A 19,882-nucleotide genomic window follows, 5' to 3' on the forward strand; every position below is an offset into this window, starting at 1 on the left:
TGCGGCAGCTAACAAGGCCAATGCAATTTTAGGCTGCATCAATAGAAGTATAGTGTCTAGATCATGGGAAGTAATAGTCCCACTCTATTCTGCTTTGGTCAGGCCTCAACTGGAATATTGTGTCCAGTTCTGGGTACCACAATTAAAAAAGGATGTGGAGAAACTGGAACGTTTCCAAAGGAGAGCAACTAAAATGGTGAAGGGTCTGGAAACCATGCCCTATGAGGAAGGCCTTAGGGAGCTGGGGATATTCAGCCTGGAGAAGAGAAGGTTAAGAGGTGATATGATAGCCCCGTTTAAATATTTGAAGGGATGCCATATTGAGGAGGGAGCAAGCTTGTTTTCTGCTGCTCCAGAGACAACGCGGAACAATGGATGCAAACTGCAGGAAAAGAGATTCTACCTCAACATTAGGAGGAACTTCCTGACAGTAAGGGCTGTTCAACAGTGGAACACATTCCTTCCTGGGGGAGTGGTGGAGTCTCCTTCCTTAGAGGTCTTTAAACAGAGGCTGGATGGCCATCTGTCAGGGATGCTTTGATTCCTGCATGGCAGGGGGTTGGACTGGATGGCCCTTGTGGTCGCTTCGAACTCTTCTATGATTCTATGAATATCTGAAAAGTTTTACTTCTACAGTAGAGGTAGGGAATCTTTGATCCTCCAGATGTTTGGAAATTCACCTACCATAAGCTCCAGCCAACATGGCCAATGATAAATGGATACAGGTACTGTAGTCTAAATCATCTGGAAGGTCAAACATTGTCACCCCTATGCTAATGTGGGGAAACATCTTCAGCTATCTATTTGAAGACACATTATTTTTTCAGTTTTGGAAAAATCCACCACCTTTGTATCTGCATGAATCAGAGTCATGATTCATGCTGACACACCAAGTGGAACCTCCTTTTACTTGTGCTATATCCCTGCATCTGCCAAAAGTTGAATGACTGGATTTTACCCAGTGTGAAAACACAGCAGAAATTACCCTCCTCTGGGACAGGTAAGGTCAGAGTACTGAATTGTGAAATGACACAATGGGCACTTTGGGTTGGCAGGAGCCTAAAATGAGTAAATACTGATTTCAGCTCCTAAACTGAATGTTACAGTATAGGCCAATGGTTCTCAAACTTTTTGCCCTTGTGAATCCCTTTACATTTACGTTGCCCCTCTCTGCTTGATGTAGTATATGAATAAAAATATGTTGTTTGTTTAGTGCAACTATTTTTATCCATTCATGTATATTTATATTTTAACATCTCATAAGGAAATAGCTCTCTTCTTCCTCCTCCCTCAGGCAGAGGCCCTAAGCACCCTTCTTGCCTTCCTCTTCCCATCCAGAAAAGGGTCTGAAACAGACGGACCAGAAGTGCTGTCTTCTGGCCAATCTGAGGACATGGGGTTCAGACGATGCACATAGTCAGACAGGGCTGAAGTTGTGTTGCAGCCACCTAAAGCAGACCAAATGCAGTGCAAAAAGGAGCACAGAAAAGTGCTCCTTGCCAGTGGCCTGTTGTGGACTGCGGTGTCTGGTTGACGCAGTCCTGCACTGAATGGAGAGCAATTGGGGCAGGGGCGGCCTCTGGCTGCATCCCCCCAGGTCTGCTCAAGGCCCAGGCTTGGGAAGAGAAGGGGGGATCAGGGCCTCCACATCATGCCCACCTCAAACAACTCTCTCACATACCTCAGGGTCTCATCCCACCATTTGGGAAACAGTGAGGTAGGTCACAAACATGCAACTGTAGCAGAGAACATCTAAAACTCCCACTGACATACCAGACTGAACCTCAGGAACTCACCTTATGGTATCTTTATCTATTACACCTAAACTTGTTATTCGTGTGCCCCGAGACACCCTTCTTTGTGGTTGTTAACCACCCTCAAGTTGATCTCGACTCATGGAGACCCTGTGGATAAGATGTCTCTAACACTCCCTATTTTCCACTATTCTTCTAAGTTCTTGCAGATTCATACCCGTGACTTCTTTAGTGCATCCATGTGGTCTTCCTTTCTTTCTACTTCCCTCCACCTTCCCTACAATTATTGCCTTTTCTAATGATTTGTGCTTTCTCATGATGTACCCAAAATATGACAGCCTCCATTTAGTCATTTTTGCCTCCAGGGAAATTTCAGGCTTGATCTCTTCTAGGACCCATTTATTTGTTCTTTTTGCTGCCCACGGTATTATTATTGTTATTATTGTTATTAACCTTTATTTATAAAGCGCTGTAAATTTACACAGCGCTGTACATACAATCTTTTTATTTGGACTGTTCCCTGTCCTCAGGCTTACAATCTAAAAAGACACGACACAAAAGGAAAAGGGAGTGGTGGAGGGGAAGAGGATGAGGGCCAGCAGTTCTTCTCTACCTCCGAGGCCTAGATCAGGGGAGATGGACTGGAGGGAGGGCTTGGCCTCTTAATGGATGGTTAATCTTCTTCCAGGGAGGCCGGTTGGAGCTAGCCTGCCTCTCTAGTAGGATAATACATATAAAATACATAGCAATACAGGAAATGATTCACTAAAACAGGCAACAAAACAACATCAAATAGTAAGCGACAATTATGCAATGCCTCAGAACGCTTCTCTGAACAGGATGGTCTTCAACTCCGTTTTGAAGCTGGTTAAAGAAGTGATGGCTCTTGCTCGTGGGGGAAGAAGGTTCCAGGAGTGAGGGACAGTGAGTGAAAAGGGGCGAATCCGGGATGGGGCAGAGGAAATCCTGGGCTGAGACAGGAACCCTTGACTACCAGAACGGAGGGCCCTGGTGGGAAGGTGAGGAGAAAGAAGATCTGATAAGTAAGGAGGGGCCAGTCCATGGAGGGCTTTGAATGTCGACAGCAGGAGCTTATACTGACTGCGGAAAGGGAGAGGGAGTCAGTGAAGGGATGCCAACAAAGGAGAGATTGGTCAGAGCGGTGGGCGGATGTGATAATGCGTGCAGCTGAATGTTGGACAGAAATTAAAGGACGGAGGTGAGAAAGAGGAAGCCCAGCCAGGAGGATGTTACAGTAATCAAGTCGTGAGACCACTAGGGCCAGGATCTTGGCAGTAGAGGCAGAGAGATATGGTCGGATTTTGGCAATATTGTATAAAAAGAATCTACAAGCCTTGGTTGTGGTCTGGATCTGAGGGATACACAACAGAGAAGAATCAAAGATAAAACCAAGACTGCAGCACCACATCTCAATGAATTTATTCTCTTTTTGTCCATTTTCTTAACTGTCCAGCTCTCACATCTATACATGGTAATGGGGTATACAATTGCTTGTACAATTCTAACTTTCATGCTTAGTTGTATATCATTGCTCTTTAGAAGCTTTTCTAATTCTTTCATAGCTGCCCTCCCCATTCTCAGTCTTCTTCTGATTTCTTGATTGCAGTCTGTGATCTGATCTATGTTTGATCCAAGGTATAGGAACTCTTTCACTATTTCTATATCCTCATTGTCTAGGCTGAACTTGTGAAGATCCTCTGTGGTCATTATTTTTTGTCTGCCTTTGCACTTTCTTCTTTGATCTTCCTCAGTTGTTGGTCTAGCTCTTCGATGTTTTCTGCTAATAATATGGTGTTGTTTGCATATCTTAGATTGCTGATGTTCCTTCCTCCTATTTTCACTTCTCCTGCTTCTGTGTCCAAGTCTGCTTTTCTTTCATTATGTTCTGCGTACAATTTGAAAAGACAGAGTGAAAGGATGCAGTCTTGCTTGCCCCCTTTGCCAACTGGGACACCCTTACAGCATTTTAATTAACTTGAAAAACAGGTGGCAACAGCACACTAAGTGCCAGATTTTCACCTTTTTAGTTTTGCCATCTGTTGTAGCCAACTTCAAAGTATGTCCCCCTCCCCGCTCAGTGGCTAACTTCAGTTCAAGGAGGTCTGCTGATACCGTACAGTCGGCCCTTCTTATACACGGATTTTTTATACACGGATTTAAGCATACACGGTTTGAAAATGTTCCAAAAAAGTATAAATTTACCTTGATGTTCCATTTTTTATTAGGGACACCATTGTGCTATGTCATTATACTGTACTTAATGGGACTTGAGCATACACGGATTTTGTTATACACGGGGGATCTTGGAACCAAACTCCAGCGTATAACAAGGATCCACTGTATATACTCATGTATAAGTCGACCTCATGTATAAGTCGAGGGCAGTTTTTGTGGCCAAAATCATGGATTTTGATATGACCCGTGCACTAGTAGAGGCCATGTTACAAAAGATCTAAAGGGGGAAACAAAGCACCACTTCCCTCTCTACATCTCCCTCATTGAACCTCTCATAAGGGTCACAGTATCAGCATGGGGAAACAAGTCTGGGTGCATACACACACACACACACACACACACACACACACACACACATACCTCTTTGCATCAGCATTTCCAAGCTCACAGCTTGCAAAACAAAAAGGGGGCACCAGCCTTGTTTTCTCTCTGCCTTTAAGCCCAGCATTTCCAGACTCACGGCTTGCAAAAAAAAAGGACACCAGTCTTGATTTCTCCCTGCCTTTAAGCCCAACATTTCCAGACCCATGCCTAGCAAAATAAAAAAAGGAGGACATCAACCAGCCTTGCTTTTAAACCCAGCCTTGCCAGACCCATGCCTAGCAAAATAAAAAAAGGAAGACATCAACCAGCCTTGCTTTTAAACCCAGCCTTTCCAGACCCATGCCTAGCAAAATAAAAAAAGGAGGACATCAACCACCCTTGCTTTCTCCCTGCTTTTAAGCCTAGCATTTCCAGACCCATGGCTTGTAAAACAGGGTCCAAGCCTGGGCATGCTCCCTCTCTCTGCATCCCTCTCCCTTTCCTCAGTAGCTCCTTTTAGCTCCAGCTGCAAGGGAAGGCTGAAGGAGCTCTCTCTCTCTCTCTCTCTCTCACACACACACACACACACTCTTTCTCTCTCTCTCTCTCTCTCTCTCTCTCGCAGAGAGAGGAGAGGCTGCTGGCGCCGGGACTCAAACGGGGAGCTGTTTACTTGGACACAGAGGAAGGTGGGCACTTTTTTTATTAACCTAATCAGCAGTAGAAACCTATTGACCCTTCCATAAGTCGATCCTTGATTTTGGAGTCCATTTTGGGGCATTAATTTCTCGACTTATAGTCGAGTATATACGGTAGTCTTTTCTCCCTTTCATTATTAGTATTCAGAGACATGCTGCTTCCAATCTTTGGAGGTAGATTATAACCATAAAGGCTATGACAAGGCTAGTAACCTTGTATGACAAGAATTTGCCCAGTCTGCTTTTAATGATGCCCAAGTTGGCGGCCATCATCAGCAACTTGCACTAGCAAATACCAGTGTTTAACGTATGCTGTGGGAAGAAATATAAATTGAGTCACCCTTATCTGGAATTCCAAAATCCTAAATATTCCAAAATCCAAAATCATCCACATGGGTGGCTGAGGTAGTGATATCTTTGTTTTCTGATGGTTCAATGTACATAGACTTTGTTTTATGACAAAATTATTTAAAATATTAGCAATAGCAAGTACATTTCTATACCGCTTACCGATGTACTAAGTGGTTTACAAAGTGTAAACTAATTCACCTTCTAGTGAAGCCCTGCGAGGAAACACTGTTGGATTTGGACCTTTAAACAATACACTGTTGCCTCGGGGAACGAAATGATCGGGTTACGAAAATTTCCGGATACGGGATACGAAAAAAGTTGATTGGAAAAACTGTTTCGGGTTACGAAATATTTTTCGGTTACGAAATTCATTTCGGCGCGAAATTCAAATGCTGCAAAGTGCAGCTATAGGCTTTCCAGCGCTAATGAAGCCTAAGGGGGCTGGGTTAGGGGTTAGCTTTTGGCTCGCGAATTTTGAATTTCGTTAGCCGTATTGATTGGCTGTTGAGACATCAAGCTGATCATCTGGATTGGCTAACGAAAAAATTAGGGGGGGGGGGTGGCCTGGCTTCAGCAAGAAACAAAAGCCGGCCTTCCATTGATCTGCCCCCTTTTGTCGGCCTGTGGGACTGTCTGTGAGGACAGGAGTTCACGTTGGCTTCTGAACTCTAACTCGTGGTTCCAGTAGATGGTTTGGATTTCTGGCTTTCTGCCTTTGGACTTGTTCTGGCTTTGTTATGTACGTGTACAGTGCCAGGTGTACACTTCGTATCAAGACTGCCATCAGGTAATTCCTGTACAGGTAGGTGTATGGATTTATTACCTTCTTCTGTGGTGTGAGCACAGTGTGACCAGATTTGCTGTGCGGGGTGTTTGGGGTGCTTTGCTCATGGCGTGATGATTTCCGCGTGTGGGGTTTGCTGTGGCCATGGGGTTTGCATTTCAGATTTGGGGCTTCTGGGGTTTGGCTGCTTCAGTTCTTTGCTCATGGCTGTGATGATTTCAGAGTGTGGGGTTTGTGGCCTTTTGGGGTTGCATTTTCCGATTTGGGCTTCTGGGGTTTGGCGCTCATTGCTTGCTCATGGCGTGATGATTCAAAGGTTGGGGTGTGAGTTGCAAGTTTGGCCTTGGCTCCATGTGGGGCCAAGAGTGAGACCATGGGTTGCATGTTCAGATTTGGGGGTTTTGCCTTTGGGTTCTAGGGTTCTTGGGTTTCTGGGGGTTGCTTGCTCATGGCTGTTGATGATTTCAAAGTGTGGGCATCGAGTTTTGGCAAGTTTTGCCTTGGTCCATGTGGGCCACAGAGTGAGCCATGGGGTTGCATGTCAGATTGGGGGTTTTGGCCTTTGGGTTAGGGTTCTGGGGGTGCTTTTTGCTCATGGCTGTGGATGATTTCAAAGTGTGGGCATCGGAGTTTTGCACGTTTGGCCTTGGCTCCATGTGGGCCACTAGTGAGAACCATGGGGTTTGTGCATGTTAGATTTGGGGGGTTTGGGCTTTGGGTTTAGGGTTCTGGGTTGCTTTGCTCATGGCTGTGATGATTTCAAAGTGTGGGCATCGAGTTTGCAACGTTTGGCCTTGGCTCCATGTGGGCCCACAGCGTGAGGACCATGCGGTTGCATGTTCAGCTTTGGGGTTTTGGGCCTTTGGGTTAGGGTTTCTGGTGTTGCTTTGCTCATGTCTGTGATGATTTCAAAGTGCCTGGGCATCGCGTTTTGCAAGTTTGGCCTTGGCTAATGTGGCGCCACGAGGAGACAATGGGGTTGCATGTTAGATTTGGGGGGTTGGCCTTTGGGTTAGGGTTTGGGGTGCTTTGCTCATGGCTGTGATGATTTCAAAGTGTGGGGGTGTGAGTTTTGCCAGTGGCCTGGGCCCCTTGTGGGCCAGAGAGTCGTGACCTTGGGGTTGCATGCGATGTTCAGATTTGGGGTTTGCCTTTGGGTTTGGCTTCTGGGTGCTTTGGTCATGCTGTGTGATTTGAGAGTGTGGGATGTGAGTTGCAAGTTTGGCCTTGATTGATGTGGGCCATAGAGGTGACCTTGGGGTGGTTGCATGTTCAATTTGGGGGTTTTGGCCTTTGGGTTTGGTTTGTGTGCTTTGGTCATGGCTGGATGATTTTGAGCTGTGGGTTGTGGGTTTTGCACGTTTGGCCTTGGCTCCATGTGGGCCAGAGAGGGTGACAATGGGGGTGGCGGGTTGCGTTTCCAATGTGGCTTTGCTCAGTGGCCTGTGCCTTTTGTCATTTCAGGTTGAGGCTATGGCTCCCAACGAAAAGCCACAGAAAACGCGGCGGTTGACAAAAAGGGAAGAGGGGCTCCCTTGTTCCTTGGGGGGACAAGAGGGCAATCATCGCCCAAGCATGAGAGGGGCGCTGCGCTTGGTGGACATTGCAAGGAGTCTGGAAGAAAAACCCTTCGGACAATTGGCACTGTCCTCAAGCAGAAGGAGGCCATCAGAAGACGTTGTGGCTCCTGCGAAAGGCGTGGCCGTGCCACGATGCCAAGCAGGGACACCAACGCACGAGGAACTGGACGCGCCTGCTGTCCTCTGGATTAAGAAAAGGCGCGAGTCGGGGACCCTGTGACCCACCTCGTCATATATGAGAAGGCCACCACCATTTTTGAAGACCTGGCCAGCAAGGAGGCCGGCGAAGGCAAACTTCTTCCCAGGCGGAGCCAGCCACCCGGACTTCAAAGCTCACGTGGCGGTTTGACAGGTTCAAACGGAGGACGGGATCCACTCTGTCGTCCGTCACGGCGGAGGCGTCAGCGCAGACCACCAGCCGCCGAAGCATTTGTATTCCAAGTTCAGGCCATGTGGAGGAGGACGGCTACGTCCCCGCAGCACGTGTTCACTTGCCGACGAGACGGGACTTTCTGGAAGAGATGGCCTCGCCGCCACCTACATCACCCAGGAGGAGAGATGAGATTGCAGGCCACAGCCTATGAAGGACCGCTTCTCACTTGCGTTGTGTGCGAATGCCAGCGGGGACTGTAAGAATCAAGCCCCTGTTGGTCTACCACTCAGAAAAAATCCAAGGGCCTTCAAGGCACACAACATTCAAAAGGACAGGTTGCCAGTGATGTTGGGCGTTCCAAATGCCGTGCATGGGTCACAACGCTCCTTTTCGTTGGAGGGATCAACAGTGTCTTCGACCCCGACGTGGAAGCGGTACCATGGAGGAAGCGATTTCCCTGAAGGCCTCCTCCTTTGGACACATGCTCCGCGCACCCGCTGGCCTGGAAAAATGACATCCTTGCAGAGTTTCCTTCATCAAGGTACCAGTTTATGCCGCCCAACACGGTGACCCTTTTTTTCCCTTTGACAAACCATTGACCAAGCAGGTCATTGCCCAACTTCAAAAAGATCTTACACCAAGCACCTCTTCAAGCGGTGTTTTGATTGTAACAGGCGAGACACTAAAGCTGACCTGCCGAGGAGTTCTGGAAGCAGCATTTTGAATCGTCGGTGCTTGAAGATGGTGATTTGCCTGGCAGGATAATCACAGAGCGCAACCCTGATTGCTGCGTGGAGGAAGCATGTGGCCTGATGCTTCTTCCTTGGACGAGGTCACAGACGAGGGTGCTGAGGCCAGGTGACGACGAGAGATGATGAGATTGATCTATGAGAAAAAAAGTCCCTGGGGATACTTGACGTGGACAACGAGGACGGTTGAGGAACTCATTAGACGGCGCACAGTGAGGACCTGACAACAGAGGACCTCAAGGCCTATGGCGGCCATGCAACACTCAGGCGTGGATGAGGACGATGCATACCATTTTGACAGGGGCCAGAGATGGAGGAGGCGGCGGAGGGCATTTTTTGCCAACGGCAGAAATTAAAGACATTTTGCGGCAATCCACAATGATGTCTTCTTATGTTGAGAAGCAATCCCACCTGAGAAGGTGCTCACACAGCCATGCCATATGCACATTTTTTGATAAGTCTCCTTAGCCATTTTAGGCAACACTGCTTAAGGCCCGGCAAAGACAGACATCCTTGGACCAGTCTTCACACAAAAGCGGGGAGATGGGAGAACCGTCATCAAGACAGGGCAAAGAGTGCTGATGACCCTTAACACAAACAAACACCAAATTAAAAAAAATTGTTGATTAAAAAATGCGTTAACTTTGTTAAATGGTTGAATTTTTTTTAACTTAATGGAATGAGATTTTTTTTAATTAAATGGTTGAATGGTTAAAATTGGTTGAATTGGTTGTCTGGGTTTAACATTTGTTTGTTTGGCTGCCCCCCTCCATCCTCCTCCTCCTTACTGCCTCACTCTGACGAATGCCAGGACCCAGCAAAGATAAGAAAAAAACTTTTTTTCTTTAATCCTTTACAAAAACCTTAGACATGAACCTGAAGTACATTCTTAAGCTCTTTAGTGCCTCAGGAACTTTGTATTCGCATTGTATTGATCGAGGTACCTTAGCTTAATAGGCCTCTATTATTCTAACTTTGTTTTGACTTGCATGTTCAGTCTGAGGTCATAAGAACGCATTAGTATTTTCAATGGAAAACGATGTTTCGGGTTACTAAATTTTCGGGTTACGAAAGGAATGGCGGAAACGAATTAATTTCAGTTAACCGAGGCACCAAGTGACGTGATGAAATTACAATAATGAAAACTTTGTCCTTCTTTGTTATAGCATTCAGCAGAGAGTATTCGGTTCCATTTGTTCTCTCAGACAGTAGTCGCGTTATTCTTATGCTACATAGAATACACAGTATTACCACATAGCGGGCAACAGAAAACACTAATTCTTCTTCAATACAATCACAAACAAGATGAGAACATGCCAGCCACATTCAACTGATGGTTTGTGGTTGATAAGTAACCAACCAGGGCTAGCCTGAAGGAGAAGAGCCCACCCTCCAGTCCATATGCCTTGGTCCAGGCCCTCAGAGGGAGAGAAGAATGCTGGACCTGATCCCCTCCCCCCCCCAACCATTCCCTTCTCCTTTGTGTTGTTGTCTTTTTCAGATGTAAGCCTGAGGCAGGGAAACTGTCGTATCCCTCTGTTGTAAACCGCTTGGATCCCAGTGCATTGGGCGTGGTTAATAAATAAAACCATATTATTATTATTATTATTATTATTATTAATCTCATCCTTTGTGCATACATAGATGTGTTAATATAGTTACAGTCAGCCACAAATCCAGGGAGAAAGTGGCAGAAAAAAGTCCTGCCAATCTGTACATCCCTTACTTGCTTCTGGAGCTGCTTGCTTACTACTTTTGAAAAAACCCTGCCTTTAATTTTAACTTAATGTTACCTATATAAGCTAACTACACTTGCCACTGAGAGTACTAGGTTACATGCTGTGATGAATGTCTCTTCAAGTCACCTGTTTGACTTTGGCAATCCCATGAATTTCATAAGGTTTTCATAGCAAGGGATACTGAGAAGTGGTTTTTTGCCAGTTTCTTCCTCTGAAATCTTAGCCTACAACACCTGGCATTTATTTAGTACAATAAAAGCAGCCTAACTGTGCACTTTAAAGCTCCCTTCCATACGAGAAAAAAAGCTGAAGACCTCTGGGTAGCTCAAGCAGAACAGGACAGTTGCGGATGAACCACAAGTGGGTCCTGGTATCTGCTGGGGTTTGGTTCCAGGACCACCCCCCACAGATACCGACAATCTGTGGATGCTCAAGTCCTATAAATACAAGGTATATTAAAATGGTGTCCCTTATATAAAATGGCAAATCAAGGTTTGCTTTTAATATATATATTATATATATCATATAGAGAGAGAGAGAGAGAGGAAAGTTTTCAAGCTGTGGATGGTTGAATCCGCTGACACAAACCATCTGTGATATGGATGGGCTGACTGTACAAATGGAAAAGCGACCTGAGCCTTCTCTTTCCCTGTCAGTAGGTGTGGATTTTTTACCTGCTGGACAGAAGTCTTCAAAGTTTTTGGAGGATGTTATTTTTATGTTTTAACTTAAAGTGTATCAGCGTTCCCCACCCCTGGGTGACATCCCAGATGTGATAGAATGCAATTAACATCATCCCCACATCAGCATGGCCATGCTGGGGTCGTGACAGTGGGAATTCAAGTCCAACACATCTACAGAATGTAAGTGCTTATCCTAGATGAGACCAAAGCCTGCCTAGTTTCAATGTACTGTTCCACGAGCCAATCACTGCTTATTTAAATCCCACACATAATATGAGATGAACCAAGCACACTGCCTCTCACATTTCCCACCAACTTGATCTACACAGATATTTTTGCTTTTGATTACTGGAGGTGTGATGCATAACTCTCCGACTAGTAGCATGATTTTTACTAATCCCCTCTGTAACGCCATCCATGTTGAAAACATCACCACATCCTTGTGACAGGTGATTCCACAGTGTGGAGTAGTTTATTTTTACCTGTCTGGAATTTCCCACTTTCACTATAGTGAACAGCACCAGGTTGGAATCTTTGGTGTAGTCCATCTTTAAACTGATATTCAGCAAAGACCAACAAAGTAGCATGGATGATCTTGAAAACCAAAAACTCACTTGGAGGGTTGAGATACTGAAGTGCCTCAGTATGTTCAGGGTCTGTAGCAATTCTGTAGCTCTAGCACAGTACAGCCTCTTTCACCCAATTAGTTGAAGAAGATTCCTGCTTTGACTTCCTTCAGGCTCCAATTACTTGGAGAGAAACATTGTTCAGTTCCTGAGAACTGTTGAAAAAATGTAGAAACAAACAAAAATACTTTCACATATGCATGAGTAATTTGAGGAACAATACAATTGCTATAGAGCCGTACCAGCCACAACATGTTCTCTTCCAAAGATTGTTACAGTACTTGTAACCAATATGAATATGAATTTCATAGCTATTTCTATCAAACATTTCCTTAATATAATCTTCAGTCTATTTTTTTCATAAGGGCAACGCTACATGACAAACCAAGTCATACTGTGTGTGTATGTATGTGTCATAGTCCAACACTCAAAACCAATATACACTACATTCACGAATATTCAGCTCCACTTAACTCATTCATTAGGAATGCTTTAAATTTTTAGACACAACAATTCAACAGTACACACATGGTCTTGCATTATTTAATTTGTAGTGAAAGAAGACACCATAAAAGTACTAACACGCTAATTATACATGCTTCAAAAGCTGCATACAAAAGCAGACATTATACTAGAATTTTAGAACTTAACTGTTTTCATAACTATTTGAGTTGCCTGCCTGGGCTGTTACGGTCAATGCATTCTATTATTACTTTAAGTCTTCCCCTTTTCCTCCTCCATTTGTCACATTTCCCTGGTGAATATATTCAAATGTTCTAAAATCCGTACACACACTTCAGTCCTTTTGTTGGCATAATAAACTAATTTACAGCAGTTGGATTTTGGAATTTTTCTGGGGCCAAACCATTACCTTTCCTTTTATTCTGTCTGTTCACTGCTTACTAATTAATTTTTATAAAGCCTTATTAAGCGGTTACAAAAACTCCCTGGAAAAGTAGAGGAAAATCTAATTAAAAAACACAAAGGTTATGTTTGATTATCTCACTGGTCTTTGGAGCACTAAAGAAGAAGAAAAGATTGAAAGAGAGCCCCATCTCCGCCCCCCAGACCTATCACTGTCAAAATAGATAGCAAACAGAAGTAGTCTTAGGATCCTAACAGGAGATGGTGGTTGTACTATGAAGAGACATTAACTGGACATTGTGTATTGGAAAACCCCATGTCTTTAGTACTGTGCTTGTTAGGACAACGGGGGGCATTCTCACTGGCTTAAACTCCGGGTTACAAACGAATTCAAGGTATAGCGTTCCTATTAGAAACCGAATTAACTCTAGAACAGTTCTAGATTAACCCGCAATCTTCCCACTAAGATCCGATCTTAACCCGGGTTTTTATTTATCGTGTAAGGGCTTATATACCAGGGTAAACAAATAGAAGGGTCGAACCTACAATTTTCCCTTAATTCGGGACAGGAATCAGAGTATTTAAATGGAACAATCAGCCTCTGACATCGGGTTTAACTGGATGGAGGAGCAGAGCCGATGGGCTGGCTCGGGGAGTCGCTCTTTCTGTCCCCATCTGTCTTGCCATCGCCATCTTGCTTCCCTCCCCCCTTTGTCCGCGGTGGTCTTTCGATAAGAGTAAGGATTATTAATTTTTAATTTTTTTAATGGTTTACAGGCGCTTAATCTTTTCAGCACTTTAAGCGCCTGAAGTCCCGCCGCCTCAGCGCCTACACGTGTCAAAGGACTCTTAAAGGCTTCCCCCAGTGGATTGGCAAACTCGCCTCTGTGTGAGGCGAGACACTTGAACACCATTTGTACAGAGGAGAGGGTGGATGCACAGCCAATCTGGGGGAAAAGAGCCTTTCCTTCTCTCTTTCCCAAACGGAATCTGGGGAGACATAGAAACCCTGGATGTGTGTGTGTGTTTGTGTGTATTCTACTAATCCCACTGCCTTCTCCTCCTTGATCCAATTTTCCACCCTGGGCTTTGGATGCAGGTCTCTAAGCACTCTTAACCACTGCCTTCTCCTTCCTTGATCCGATTTTCCAACACACACCACACACACACACAGAGAGAAGGAGAGAGAGAAGAAAAAAGGAGGAGGCTGGTCCATAAAGCCAGCCTGATTCCATGCCTCTCCTTCCCAAGCATGTCCTCCCTTGCTCTCCCCTGTCCAGGAGGACTTCCAAAATGCCCTCTCTCTCCCTTTGCACCAGTCCAAAACCACACAATCATTCACGCAGAGTCCCTAAGCCCGGCTGCAAAGAGGAGGAGAGAGGTGGCCAGGGAGTGTGTGTGGTATCCCTTTAAGGGACGTCTCCCCAGGGACGCAAGGCAGCTTGTGTGTGTGTGTGTGTGTGTGTTGTGTGTGGGCGCGCAATAGCTAAAATATAATTCTCCCTTATTAAGACTGGAGTCACTTTTAGAATATCACCAAAAAGTCAACATGGGTTTCAGAGAGAAACAAGTCCTGTCAGACAAACCTGATCTCTTTTTTTGATAAAATACCGCTTGTAGATGAAGGAAATGCTGTGGATTAGTCTATCTTGATTTCAGTAGGCCTTGACAAGTTCCCCATGATATCCTTGCACAACAAGTTTTTAGAACAGTGATAGTGAACCTATGGCACCACGTGCCAGAGATAGCACTCAGAGCCCTCTTGGGCACACGTTCTGTTGCCCTAGCACAGAGTTTGCCACTGTTTCATACTAGAAAGCTAGAGGGATGTGGTAACTTTGCAATAAATAGTGGGGTCTGGGTGGTTTTTGGGCATCTGTGTGTAAAGGTTCACCATCACTGTTATGAATGTGGCTGACAAGGAAACTGTTTACATGGATTTGTAATTGGTTGACTGGCCGAACCCAAGGGTGCTCACACAATGGCTCCTTTTCATCTGGAGAGAAGTGACCAGTGGGGTCCCACAGGACTCTTGCCTGGGCCCAGTGGTATTCAAAACATCTTTAATCACATGACTTGGATGACAGAATTGGGGGCATACTCATCAAAATTTGCAGATGACACCCAAAATTAGGGGGAGTAGCTAAAATTCAAATGGACCATGAATAGGCTAGTAACAGCTGGGCTAAAGCTAACAAAAATAGAATTATTAACAACACAGAGCACATGTTAAGGTATGCAACTTAGGTGCAGAAAAATGTAAATGCACAGATATTTCAGGCTATGTGGTAACCGTGCTGAATGAAACTATTGTGTGTGCAAAGGGATTGGGAATTAAGTAGATCACAAGTTGAACATGATTCAACAGTGTTGATGCCGGCAGCTAAACAATCCAAATGCCATTTTAAGGTTGCATCAATAGAAGTATAGTGTCTAGATCATGGGAAGTAATAAGTACCAACTCTTACTGCTTTGGTCAAAGGTCCTCACCCTTGAATATTGGTCCCAGTTCATGGGTACCACAATTAAAAAAGGATGTGGAAAAACTGGCAACGTTTCCAAAGGCGAGCAACTAAAATGGTGAAGGGTCTGGAACAACCCTAAGCCCTATGAGGAAGGCTTAGGGAGACTGGGGATATTTCAAGCTGGAGAAAGAAGGTATTAGAGAAGAGTAGATATGCATAGCCCGTGTTAAATATTGAAGGGATTGCCCTCATATGCGGCAGGGAGCCAGCTTATGTTTTTCTGCTGCTCCAGGAGACACCAAGCGAAAACAATGGATTGAAATGCAGGAAAAGAGATTCTACCTCAACATTAGGAGGAACTTCCTGACAAGTAAGGGCTGTTCAACAGTAGGAACCAACCATTCTTCCTGGGGGCAGTTTGGTGGAAGTCTTTCCTTAGAGGTCATTAAAACAGAGTGCTGATGGCCATCTGTCGGGGATGCATTATGATTCCTGCATGGCATGGGGGTTGGACTGGATGGCCCTTGTGGTCGCTTCGAACCTCCTTCTATGATTATGAAATATCTGAAAAGTTTACTTCTACAGTAGAGGTAGGGAATCTTTGATCCTCACAGATGTTGGAAATATCATCATACATAAGCTCCAGCCAACATGGCCCAATGATAACTGAATATACAGGTAGTCTAAATCATCTGGAAGGTCAAACATTGTCACCCTATGTTAATGTGGGGGAAACAATCTTCAGCTACTCATTGAAGACACATTTATTTTTTTCAGTTTTGGAAAAATCCACCACCTTTGTAATCTGCATGAAATCAGAGTCATGATTCCATGTGACACACCAAGTGTAACCTCACTTTTTATTGTGCTATATACCCTATGCATCTGCCAAAATGTTGAATGACTTCAGATTTTTACCAAGTGTGAAAACATCAGCCAGAAATTTACCTCCTTTCGTGGACAGGTAAGGTCAGAGTACTGAATTGTGACAATGGACCACAATGGGCACTCATTTGGGTTGGCAGGAGCCTAAACATGAGTAAATACTGAATTTCAAGCTCCTAAACTGAATGTTTACAGTATAGGCCAAAATGGTTCTTCACAACTTTTTTGCCCCTTGTGAATCCTTTAATTTACGTTACCCTCTCTGCTTGATATGTAGTAAATATGAATAAAAATATGTGTTTGTTTCTTTTTTTTTTTTTAGTGCACACTATTTTTATCCAATTCATGTATATTTATATTTTAACATCTCATAAGGGACAATAGGCTCTCTTCTTCCTCCTCCTCAGGCAGAGGCCTAAGCACCCTTCTTGCCTTCCTTCTTCCCATCCAGAAGAAAAGGGTCCTGAAAACAGACGCGACCAGACAGTGCTGTCTTCTGGCCAATCTGAGGACATGGGGTTCAGAAACGATGCACATAGTCAGACAGGGCTTAAGTTGTGTTCATTGCCACCTACCTAAAGCCCAGACCAAATGCAGTGCAAAGGAAGGACACAGGAAAAAAGTGCTCCTTCGCCAGTGGCACGTTGTTGTGGACTGCGGTGTGGTCTGTTTGACGCAGTCCCTGCACTGAATGGAGAGCCAATTGGGGCCGAGGGCGCCTCTGGCTGTCATCCCCCCAGGTCTGCTCACAGGCCCCCAGGCTTGGAAGAGAAGGGGGGGGTATCAGGGCATACACATCATGCCACCTAAACCAACTCTCTCACATACCTCAGGGTCTATCCCACCATTTGAGAACCACTGAGGTTAGGTCAACAAAACATCAACTTGTAGCAGAGAACATCTAAAAACTCCCACTGACCATACCAGACTGCTGAACCTCAGGAACTCACCTTATGGTTATCTTTATCTTATTACAACCTAAAACTTGTTATTCGTGTGCCCCGAGGAAACACCCTTATTTGTGTGTTGTTAACCACCCTCAAAGTTGATCTCGATCATGGCAGACCTGTTGGATACAGATGTCTCTAACACTCTCCTCTATGTTTCCACTATTTCTTCATCGTAATCTTTGCATATTCATACCCTTAACTTCTTTAGTGCATCCATGTGGTCTTCCTTTCTTTCTACTTCCCTCCAACCTTCCCTACAATTATTGTCTTTTCTAATGGATTTGTGCTTTTCTCATGATTGTACCACAAAATATGACAGCCTCCCATTTAGTTCATTTTTGCCCTCCAGGCCAAATTTCAGGCTTTGATCTCTTCTAGGACCCATTATATTGTTCTTTTTTGCTGCCCACGGTATTATTATTGTTATTATTAGTATTTTAACCATTTATTATATAAGCGCTGTAAATTTACACACGCGCTGTACATACCAATCCTTTTTATTTGGGACTAAGTTTCCATGGTCCTCCAGGCTTTACAATCTAAAAAGACACAGACACAAAAGGAGAAGGGAGTGGTGGAGGGAAGAAGAGGAAAATGAGGGCCAGCCAGTTCTTTCTCTACTCCTCGAGGCCTAGATCAGGGGGGAGATGGACTGGAGGGCGAGGCTTGCTCTTAATGCGATGGTTACATCTTTTATCCAGGAGGCCGGTTGGAGCTTAGGGCCTTGCCTTCAGTAGGATCATATCATATAAAATTACCATAGCAATACAGGAAATGATTCACTAAACCAGGCAACCAAACAACATACACAAATAGTAAGCGACAATTAATGCAATGCTCAGAACGCTTTCTGAACAGGATGTCTTCAAACTCGTTTTGAAGCTGGTTAAAGAAGTGGATGGCTCTTGCTCGTGGGGGAAGAAGGTTCCAGGACTCTTCAGGATGAGGGACAGGTGAGTGAAAAGGGGCGAATCCGGGATGGGGCAGAGGACATCCTGGGCTGAGACAGGAAAACCTTGACTCAACCAGACATGAGGCGCCCTGGTTGGCAAGGTGAGGAGAAAAGCAAAATCTGATAAGTAAGGAGGGGGCCAGATCCATGGAGGGGCTTTGAATGGTCGACCAGCAGGAGCTCTATAACTGATGCGGAAAGGGAGTTGGGAGTCAGTGGCAGGGAGCCAACAAAGGAGAGATTGGTCAGAAGGTGTGCGGCATGTGATATGCGATTGCCTCAGCTTTGCAGCCTTGAATGTTAGGTGACAGAAATTAAGGGACGAAAGTGAGAAAAGGAAGTAACCAGACAGGAGGACTGTTTACAGAATCAAGTCGTGAGACCACTAGGGCCCAGGATCTTGGCAAGTAAGAGGATCATATATTTTATTTACCACTTTCTCCCCTTTAAACCATTGATAATGAAGAAGTGGACAACCAGATGCCCAGCAGCTCAGCTTCACCATTTGGCCAGATACTGCTACCAGAGATTCTGGTTCTAGAACTATCTTTATACCTATAAAAAAAGAGAAGACATAACACAAGTCAATTTTGATGCAGAAAATTGACTTGTTTACCTTTGATACTTATTTAATTAATAACTATAACACATCAAATCATTAAAAGTTGATACTTATTTCACTTATAAGCCATAATAAAATTAAGAGAATATAAATTCTGAGAAAGAAGTGAAAAATATGAACAATATAAACATGTGTGATCTGTAACTTGTTCATTAATAATAAAAATTGAAATCTATACTCTTAAGTTTTAAAAAATCAAAATGAGTAAGAAGAATCATCTATATCAGGCCATGTTAAACTGATCCAGTTGAGATAATACAATGTAACTATCACTATATGCTCTAAATATTTTACATGCCATATTAAAGCAATAATTTAAAATGTTAATATATAAAACACAAAGACAAAAAGTATGTTCTGTTGAAGTCATTTATCCACCTACTTCCTCCACAGGAAATTAATTTCAATATTCCAACATGCATATTATAAAACTGAAGATAAAATGCCCTATAAGAGGTATTTTAGGGATTGGGAGAGAAAATGAACACTTTATTTAGAGGCAAATTAAGCCTAGTTGTCTCCATTTTGAGCCAAATTCAAACCCTTGCCTCTGGTATCTAAAATATAATAGGCCTGCCTCAAGAGTAGAATATAATATAAAACCTTCTGTTAATTTAACTAACTTCTCCAATCTGCAGGGTGCAAAGAAAGCACAATCATTTGAAATAATTTAGAAATATGCAAACAGTAGCGCAGCATGCTGCAAGCCATTACCCTAAACATTAAGTAACCAATACTGTAAAACTAAACAAGATGTTATTTTACTAAGAATACAGACACAGTATGAGAACACAACAATCAAACATAGCTGTTCTTATTTATCTTGTACATAGGATTTGTCTGACCTTAGATTCCAGTTTTGGAGTCCCAGTCAGCTATTCTTACATCTGAGCTTTAATCACTGTACATTCAGTTTGTACAGACTGCTGCAGTTGCACTAGCAATGTTTACCAAAATGGTTTCTTACTGTAGAAACACTGGGGTTTGACACAGGTTCATGACAATATCAACATAAAAAACCAATATATAAATTAAGTATGCAAAGGGATCTTGTAGCTCCTTTGAGACTAACTGAGTAGAAGATGTTATATCTCCAACATCTTTTGCTCAGCTAGTCCTAAAGGTGCTACAAGATCCCACTGCATACTGATATTCCAGACTAACATGGCTATGTTGCTGAATCCTACCAATTTGGATTAAGGGAAGGTAAATAATTAGATTTAAACCTCTTAACATTCTATGTGAAGC

The 19,882-nt window shown here is 43.9% G+C and overlaps 1 protein-coding gene across 5 annotated transcripts in view; it reads left to right on the plus strand.

Moving 5' to 3' along the window:
• Positions 1 to 19,882, plus strand: part of ALPK2 (alpha kinase 2) — a 165,766-nt gene that overhangs the window by 38,828 nt on the left and 107,056 nt on the right. The window contains exon 1 of one of the 5 annotated variants that reach the window (XM_042453900.1): positions 4,896 to 5,002. The exons of 3 other annotated variants lie outside the window; for them this stretch is intronic. The gene's annotated coding sequence lies outside the window, so the exon portion shown is untranslated. Of the gene's footprint in view, positions 1 to 4,895; positions 5,003 to 19,882 lie in introns of those variants that run through there. One more of the 5 variants, XM_042453901.1, reaches the window with a different exon arrangement.

The sequence above is a fragment of the Sceloporus undulatus genome, chromosome 2, assembly GCF_019175285.1.
Source record: "Sceloporus undulatus isolate JIND9_A2432 ecotype Alabama chromosome 2, SceUnd_v1.1, whole genome shotgun sequence".
Classification (NCBI taxonomy): Eukaryota; Metazoa; Chordata; class Lepidosauria; order Squamata; family Phrynosomatidae; genus Sceloporus; species Sceloporus undulatus.